Source organism: Centropristis striata, chromosome 18 (genome assembly GCF_030273125.1).
Source record: "Centropristis striata isolate RG_2023a ecotype Rhode Island chromosome 18, C.striata_1.0, whole genome shotgun sequence".
NCBI lineage: Eukaryota > Metazoa > Chordata > Actinopteri > Perciformes > Serranidae > Centropristis > Centropristis striata.
The window spans coordinates 18,994,895-19,004,129 of record NC_081534.1 but is presented as its reverse complement, the minus strand read 5'-3'; positions in this window follow the sequence as shown (position 1 = coordinate 19,004,129).

Genomic DNA, 9,235 nt, shown 5'->3' with positions numbered 1-9,235 from the left:
AATGTGGTTTCTGTGTCTGTAATAAAACCATTTAATAACTCTCTGAATGACTTGTTATTGTGCATTTAAAGATGTGTATAATTACATTACTGTATTGTTTGTGTTTTGTCTTGGGATGTCAATACAAAACTTACATTAATGTGCATGTAGAGTAAGAGAGTAAGTCTGCTTTGTATTCCAAACAGCCTGTTATGAAACAATTTCCATACTATAGATACATTTCTCAACATATTCTTATTCCAAGTCATACAAGTAAGCAGGCGGTAAGACAAAACATAATATATCCCTGGAATATGGGTGAAGCTTGCCTGCTGACACTTACACGATCATGACTTGTTACAACTGCCATGAGCAAAGAGCAAAAGCATTTGTTTGTAGTGTACAAACCCTAATTCATTCAATGTACTTAAACTGATTCGGAAGTAAGTTCCGCAATTTACATGGTACCTGGCTTAAGCAATGGTAAGTGGTTAATTATGCTGGAGAAAGTGGAGAAAGTAGGTGGGAAACGACCAGGAGTTACAGCCCTCAGGTTGACTCTTCATGTAATAACTGTGCCACCCTGTGGCTAAACATAGGCACTGAAGCCATAACTTATTTTTTTTTCCATTTAATGAACTTTATTGAAAAAGGTTGTACATACAAACAATTCTAACAGAACAGCAGACAGGTGCTCCAATATATATATGTATCATCATAAATAAATAAAGAAATAATAAATAAACCACAGTAAATTAAGGTTATTGTTAGTAATGCCAGTCAACTTAAAAAAATATGGAGGATCATAAATAAATGAATACAAATAATGACAGGAAAGGGAAAAAACAACAAAATGATTCTAAATTTAAGAAATATGTATGTGATGTAGAGGCTAAATAAAAACAGGTTTTAACCCAAAAGCATGACTCGACCAGGCCAGTTAAATAAAAAGTTCATATTTATTCAAAGTCAAAGACAGGCAAAAGACAAAAGCAAGCAGGCAGGGGAGACGAATTATAATTCGAATTCGAATTATAATACGAATAATTCAAGAGGAGAGAACTATGACCCCTATGTGGACTCAATAAGAAAATCTGTTGTTATTATTATTTAAATGTTATTCCAAAGAACTGTTGTACTGTTCTATATATTTCAGAACCTTCACTTCTCCCGCCATTTTCCCTCCATCCATATATATATATATATATCATATATAACCATCATATATATCATATATGTCATATATATGTCATGTATATTCAAGAGGTTTAATTTTAAATTTTATTTTATTTATTCTTTTTTTAATTATTATTATTATTTTTTTTCTGTGCAATGCACATGCGCGGCCCCGTTGCGTTTCTGCGCATGCGCGGCCTTTTTTGCGCTACTGCGCATGTGCGGCCTTGTTGCGCTACTACGCCTGCGCGGCCTTGTTGCGCTACTGCGCATGCGCGGTTTTGTTACGCTTCTCCGCATGCGCGGCTTTTCCGCACATGCGCAGTAGCACAACGGGGCCGCACATGCGCAGTAGCGCAAAAACCGTGCATGCGCAGAAACGCAACGGGGCCGCGCAGAAGCGCAGAAAAATTTTAAATTAAAAAATTAAAAAATTAAAAAATTTAAAAAATTAAAAAATTAAAAAATTAAAAATATTTTTTTTATAAAAATGTATCAAATTTAAAAAATAAATCAATAAAAAATTAAATTAAATTAAAAAAATTAAAAAGTAAAGAAGTAAAAAGGACAGTGGTGGAAGAAGTATTCAGGGTATTGCGCATTATTTTTAGCCAAAGCTCATGTCCATAACCACAACATTTTTAATGCAGGACTGAGTAAAGGTTATAAGTATTGTCCTGCACAGCATGTGGTTATTTCAACTCCAGCTGTACAAAACAGAATCCTGATATTATTTACCTTGTAGCCAAATTCAGACTCTAAATGTTTACTTACTGTATTTTACTTAGCATGTTTACCATTGCCATGGATGGTTGATAAGCTGAAGATGAATACATTGCACTTCTCAAATTGTCCATGCAGCGGTGATGAAACATGGGGAAAGATTGTAATAATGAACATCAGCGACTTCACTTCCTGAGGATCCTCAGGAAGAACAACCTAGACTCCAACCTGCTGCTGACCTTCTACCGCTCATCCATTGAGAGCTTGCTAACATATTGCATCACAGTTTGGTGTGGCAGCTGCACTGAGGCTAACAGGAGGAGGCTTCAGAGGGTAATCAGGATGGCACAGAAATTTGTCGGCTGCCCTCTCCTCTCCCTGATGGACATCTACACTGTAAAAAAAAAGATAAACAACAGCTACTCAATAAAATTGAGGCAAAGATTGCACGCAATATTATTAATTAAATCTAACTACGTTACAAGTTGAGTTAATAACTTAACAGGAAGTGTCAATTAAAAATGGACTAATTCTATTGTTTTGGATTCATTCAAAATTCTCTTGATTTAGAATTACATACACATAAAGATTATATTTAATGTGATCAAAATAAGTAATTATATCTCAAACATTTTTATATTAAAGTTACTTAAACAACTGCCTCAAAATCAAGGATGTATTTATATTTAATACATTTGATCAAATATATTAAGTAAAATGAAATGACTACAGAATAATTTATTACAGTGTGCGCCTCCCGCTGCCTAACCAGAGCAAAAAACATAACCAAGGACAGCTCACACCCCGGCTTTGGCCTGTTTGACCTGCTGCCCTCTGGCAGATGCTACAGGTGCATCACAGCAAGGACTAACAAACTAATAAACAGTTTATTTCCCAAAGCCATCACAACCCAAAACACCCACATGCACTGATCGCACAGTCCAACCCCACAGACTTCCTTCCCTCCCACCCACTGTTCAGTGTCTCATATTTATATTTATCGTCACTGTCATTCATTGCTGTGCAATATTTATCACTTATGTATTACAGTACTCTCATGTTTATGTTGAACACAACGTGTCCTTTATCTTGTCTTAGGCACTGTTTAATGTCTTATACACTTTTAATGTCTTTTGCACTGATTGGGTTGAGCACCCATAATTTTGTTGTACACTGTACAATAACAATAAAGACTATTCTATTCTATTCTATTCTATTCTATTCTATTCTATTCTATTCTATTCTATTCCATCCCAGCTTAACCCTTTATCAGGCGAAGAACTATATTTGGTAACTTCAGGTAATATTTCGAGAAAAAAGTTGCAAATTTACTAGATTAAAGTGACAAATCTACAAGAAAAAGATATTTAAAGTGGCAAATCTGCGCAAAAAAAGTCACAGATTTACGAGAAAAAAGTGGGAAAAAAAAAAAAATTCTCCCAGATTCACCACTTTAAATCTCATAAATCTGCACATTTTATTCTCGTAGATTTGCCACTTTAAATATCTTAAATCTACAACTTTTTTCCTTCTCTACATCTTACATCTCGTAAACTTTTTTCTCAAAATATTACCACCCTCCCCCGGGTCCGTATGTTTTTTTTACCCATTCTGGCTGTATGTAATATCCTCCAATATTCTCTCAGGTTGAAATTTGGAATTTGCAAGTATTTCAATGAGTGCCCTATTAAGGGTTAAAAGTGTCTCCACAGTCAACCTGCCAAGTTATGGCTCCTCTACCAGTTTGTTGTTTTTATTTATCTTTGTTTTGTATAAAAGTTTGCTTTATTTGTTCAGGAAATGTTGGCTCAAGACATCTGCAAAAGACACTATGGTAGCAAATTTGAAGGGAGCAGTGATCGAGTCACTGACTTACTTTTTTAGAACAGAATCACTAGGAGCCAAAAGCCTGAAAAAATGACTCATAATCCGACACTGAATCATTTTAATGTGGCTGTGGAAGCCTTTCCACTGATAGATATGCTGTTGCTTGTTTTTATTGCATCACTTCACTGCATCTTGGCGTCACCAGTGTTTTCAGCACATGCAGCAGTAAATGATTGGTTGCTTGATGCAGAGTGACAGGTTTTTTCCCATTATGCTTTGTGCATCACACATCGACACACGCTCAGACAGAGGCTGTCTGTATAATGTTACAGAAATGTATTCTGCAGTCAGCCATGGCATTGTACTTACATATTTTCTTTTCCCACTGAAACGAAAGTTCTTTTGGAATTTCAAGTAAATGCTGTTTATGTCAAAATGACGAGGAATAGCCTCAGTGCTCTGGTTGGGAAACATGTGTTTCATCTGGTTATGTTAATTATGTATATGATCAGACAGGTTTGCTGAGGATATTAATGATATTTAATTTGATCTGATTGATTAAACTGAAAATATGTTACATTTTTGTGTGTTGTGTTTTGACTGAATTTATGAGTTGGTCATTTTCCATCCCAATTATTACAACATGTTTCATAAAAATGTAAAATATTCAATCACATGCAAATTTCAGGGTGGCCATTTATTACACATGGTGGATTATTTCCACAGCTTTCATGGTAGAATGTTCCTCAGTACCTCAACAGAACCAGCAGATGTCAGCAGAATGCCACTTAGCATGTAACACTCTGTCAGGCAGACAACTGGCTTTTTTAAAAGTTGGTCTCTGTGACGGATGTGAATGTCTTTCATAGTCTCTCTCTGGTTGTTTACTGACTCCTGGTCAATGACCTTTAACCTTTCCTCTTCGCAATCATTTAACCATTATCACCTTAAAGTGTCATGCAGAGGGATGAACTCCCAGAGGAGACTGACTTTCAGAGAAGTCCCCCCTGACCTCCCCCTAACCTCCTGTGGTTGCCTCCACAGAAACGGCTAAAAACCTTGGTGTGACTCTCGACAACCAACTGTCTCTCAATGCAAACATTACGCTACCACCAGATCCTGCAGATTCTTGCTGCATAACATCAGGAGAATCTGCCCGTTTCTCACTCAGAAGGCAGCTCAGGTCCTTGTCCAGGCACTGGTCATCTCACACCTGGACTACTGCAACTCCCTCATGGCAGGTCTGCCTGCCAAAGCCATCCGACATCTGAGAGTCATCCAGAATGCAGCTGCTCGATTGGTCTTTAATCTTCCCACATCTTCACACACAACTCCACTCCTCTGCTCCCTCCAGTGGTTACCAGTGGCTGCACGGATTCGCTTCAAAACTCTAGCTCTGGCGTACTCCGCTGCCAATTGTTTCATGTCCAGCTTACATCCAGGACCTTGTCAAACTCTACACCCCCGCTCGTCCTCTCCGCTCTGCATCAGCCAAACAGCTGGAGACTCCAACCCTGCGTGGGTCAACTCGCCTCAAAACCACTTCCAGACTTTTCTCTGTCTTGGCACCCAAATGGTGGAACGAGCTCCCCACCAACATCAGGACCTCAGACAGCCTAGACATCTTCCGCTGCAGGCTAAAGACCCATCTCTTCCAACAATACCTCGATTAAGTTACGGTCACCTAAAAAACCTATAAATAAAAAAATTTAAAAAATGCTTCTTTAACATAGCACTCCTATAGCGATTACAGTTGGCTCTTAAAAGTTATGTACTGACTTGGTTTCCTGTGGTCTGAGGCTAGTACCTTCAGGTTGAATGCACTTATTGTAAGTCGATTTGTACAAAAGCGTCAGCTAAATGACATGTAATCTAATGTAATGACTTCACAGTGACAATGTCTACAAGGAGAAGAAGGAGAAGAATGGAACGGAGGGATGGGTCAACAAAACATGAGACATAAATACGGTAGCCTGCTGTGGCATCTTGTAACCCACTGACAGCCAACGTTGGTTTCTTTTAACAATGACCGCTGCTGTTCACTGACCCTAAGCCTCTGGTTATTAGTGTTACCATGATGACAAAAGTCCCCTGGTCATTCAACCAAGAACGAGATGTGTTTTTTGTGCCTAACCTAACCTAACCTAAACCACAGTGATGTTTAAACATAAAATGTTATTATTCTCTAAATGGCAATATCGTCCTGCCAATGGTAGCAGAAAACACTTACTCTATATGCATGCGCTCAGATGGCACTAGAGACGGGGGGCTATGTCCCCCCCAGATTCATAGTGATCCCGATCCGTCCCCCCCACTTTCCCTACATCTTGCGACAAACAACGCCGTTAAAACAGAGGATTAATGTTCCTTAGTTAGACTAATTTACATTGCAGCACATAGAGAGTCCGGCGTTTGTTTGGTACTGGTACTGGTGCATTCAAGGTCAGAGTTTTCGACATTGTTCCGAGCTCCAAGTTCCGACTTTCAAGTTTCGACTTTCAGTGTAAATTAAACACACCATAAGGTGTTAGTAAGAACGTGTTACACCCGCCTTCAAAATAAAAGCAAACACATGTAACTTTCAAAATAAGATCACATGGATGTGTTAGCAGAGTCCATCACAGAATTTACAAGAAGACTGTCAAAATATGATGCTGCTACGTCCCAAATTGAGGTTCGGGAGTAACCATTGATGTTGTATATTAAAAAAACAAGGGAAAACCAGACAAGCTGAGTTATAGAAAAATATAATTTATTTATATATACGGCGAACACAAAACTACTATCCAACAGACAGCGACAATAACCTAAATATCTTCAAGCTAAAACACTCTGAGGACACAAACCAAAAATACAAGGACCAACTGGGTTCTCCTTCCCCAGCTTCCAGGCAGCATTCAGGGGTTTCACCAAAAACAGCCAACACTTCCACAACCGGCACAATCACAGTGCGACAATGGCCCACCAGCCGCGTTTGCTTGAGGATTCAGTCTATTTAACACCTAATCAGCAATCAATCACAGGTGCGGCTGGAAACACAGCAACTGGGAGGAGCAGGAGGCGGATCCTTAAGGAAGCAAGAAAACAAAAGAAAAAACAAACACAAGACCTCCAACCGTAACAGATGCCTTAAATAAAACAGAACCCTTATTCTCTTTTACAATAATTGATTAAAGTATGCAATGATTAAGATGGAATAGGGCATTAGAATGTGCAAGAGGCACCAAATTTAGGCTTTTAGGGCAAAATTTCTCCGGGGGAGCATGCCCATGGACCCCCTACTTTGTTTGGGTCCCCCCATCGTAGTCTCAGAAAATCCTGTGGGAAACACTGGTTCTACAGGCTTGACAGACTGAACGGACAAGAAATTGACCAGCAGTATGTTCAGGGTGATGAAAAGAGATGTTTTTGGGTCCTTCATTGAGTCAGCTTCAAGTCAGTAAATTTGTTTGGCTGCATTTCATGTACAAGCTTATTTTTATTTATGTAAATATGTTGGTTGTTGTTTACACTACAGTTCATGTCAAAAATGTTTAAATAAAACATATTTTGGTTAAGGCATGGAGCGGAAAAATAACTAATTGAGTTGAAATCATTTTGATGACAGCTTTGTCCCCCCCAGTTCAAAAATCCCATCTGCGCCCCTGTCTATATGTGTCATATTGAATATAACATATTCTGTTGTAAAATTTCATGGACTTGCAAGACTGAGAAAATCAAGGGGGTCTACTCCATCTCCTGATTAAGACAGTAAGATATGACTGAAAGGCCTGTAAAATGTGAGTAAAGACACCTTAGTTACAATTGCTTTATTATACTGTGACAATATCGTTTAAAGTCAAAGCTTGACTTTTCAAACCTTTCAATCACATCCTATGGTGTTCTTCAGTAAAGAAAGAGATAATCATAATATCGTTTTACATATTTAGGAGTGATAAAGTGAAAAGTGAAAATAAGAACTTAACTCAGTCAGTATTGCTATAAACTTCCAGCTGCTCTGCTCTTATTGAAACAGAGGGAACTGACATGACTAATGACCAAATTACAGACTCCAGCCTCTTTGACCAGCATGATGAAGGCACGGGAGGGAAGTTAATTAACACAAAACTACTGAGCAAGCACAAAACTACATCAAACTGTGATCAGTCTGCATGTCCACATTTGTAGGCACAGAACAAGTTTTCAGTGAAGACAGAATCATTTACATAATCAAAGTTCTGAGGCAAACGGAGAATTTCTCTCAGCAGTGGGACTTGGTTTGCTCAGTATATTCTCAGCCCTGGCTGTTTGTCTCCCTCACATACGACCTCCAGCTGAGAGCAGAGTAAACCCTTGGACTCTACCCATAATTAAAGTGTCATTCTGTTAAGTAACGCACGGCTACTTCTCAGTGTGCTCCTTTAGCTTTTTCTTTTGTCTAACAGACTGTGAAAAAAAGGATTTGACAGATCTGGATATGCCAGTGCCCTTTTGAAGCAACTAACCAAAGTTGTTATTAAGTATCCTCTCATGTCCCCCATAGAATACAGCTAGGTTCAGTGTTTAGGGAGTTTTCTGAGAGCGAGGAGAGAAGATCAATATCAATCTCGTGTGTTGAGTACCCAAGCCAGGATGTGTTAGCTGTGCTTAGCATAAGGATACCACACTGCAAAAAGGGGTGTCTAAAAACAAGATAAAGACACTAAGTCTGAGGGAAATTATCTTGCTGCATGGACAGATAATTTTTAACTTGACAAGATGTCTTGAATTAAGATTTTTAAATCTAGAAATAAGCATGTTGAACACTTAAAATAAGAAATTTACTCTTAAAACAAGATCAATTATCTAACACTTCTAAATCTAAGTTTGTCTTTTTATCTAGGTAAGAAAAAAATAATTTGCAGTGCATCAAAGCTAATTGATTATATCTCATATCTTATTTGTTGGATCTTTACCTATAGGCTGCTTCCAGTCTATACTTTAAGCGTTATAGCTTCTTTCAGCTCATTGTTTAGCTTTTGCTTTAGTGTATGGTTTAGTTTCCTCTCATCAATCTGGGATATAATATTTATATAAAATTGGGAAAGTTGCTATATTGTATAGACAATTTCACATTTATATATACTGTACAAAAATGACCAAAAGGGTAGGAATACATACGTTTTTACTTCTTCCTGCTCCTTTTCGAACATTAAATATTTAAGTTTTAGTGACGGAGAATTTGTTTATTGAGAGGATGATAATCTGTGTCTGATTTTTAGGTACTGTGCACATCAACATCCATGCCATAATCACTAGGAAACCTGGCTTTGTTTTATAGTGAACAATTAATTGAATAGATTGGATGAAAAAAAGTAAAACAAGATGTTACTGCAGAATTTCCAGTGTGTTTTTGTGCGGCAGTACTCAATTATATCAGCAGTGGAGAGAAGTGAAGAGAATATGAGAGAAGTGGTTTTCCACAGTCCTGCTAAACTGCTAAATTGACACATTGCTGATCTGGTGTACTGCCCATCAACGGCCATACATATTTAATGCTACTCGTTAGCCC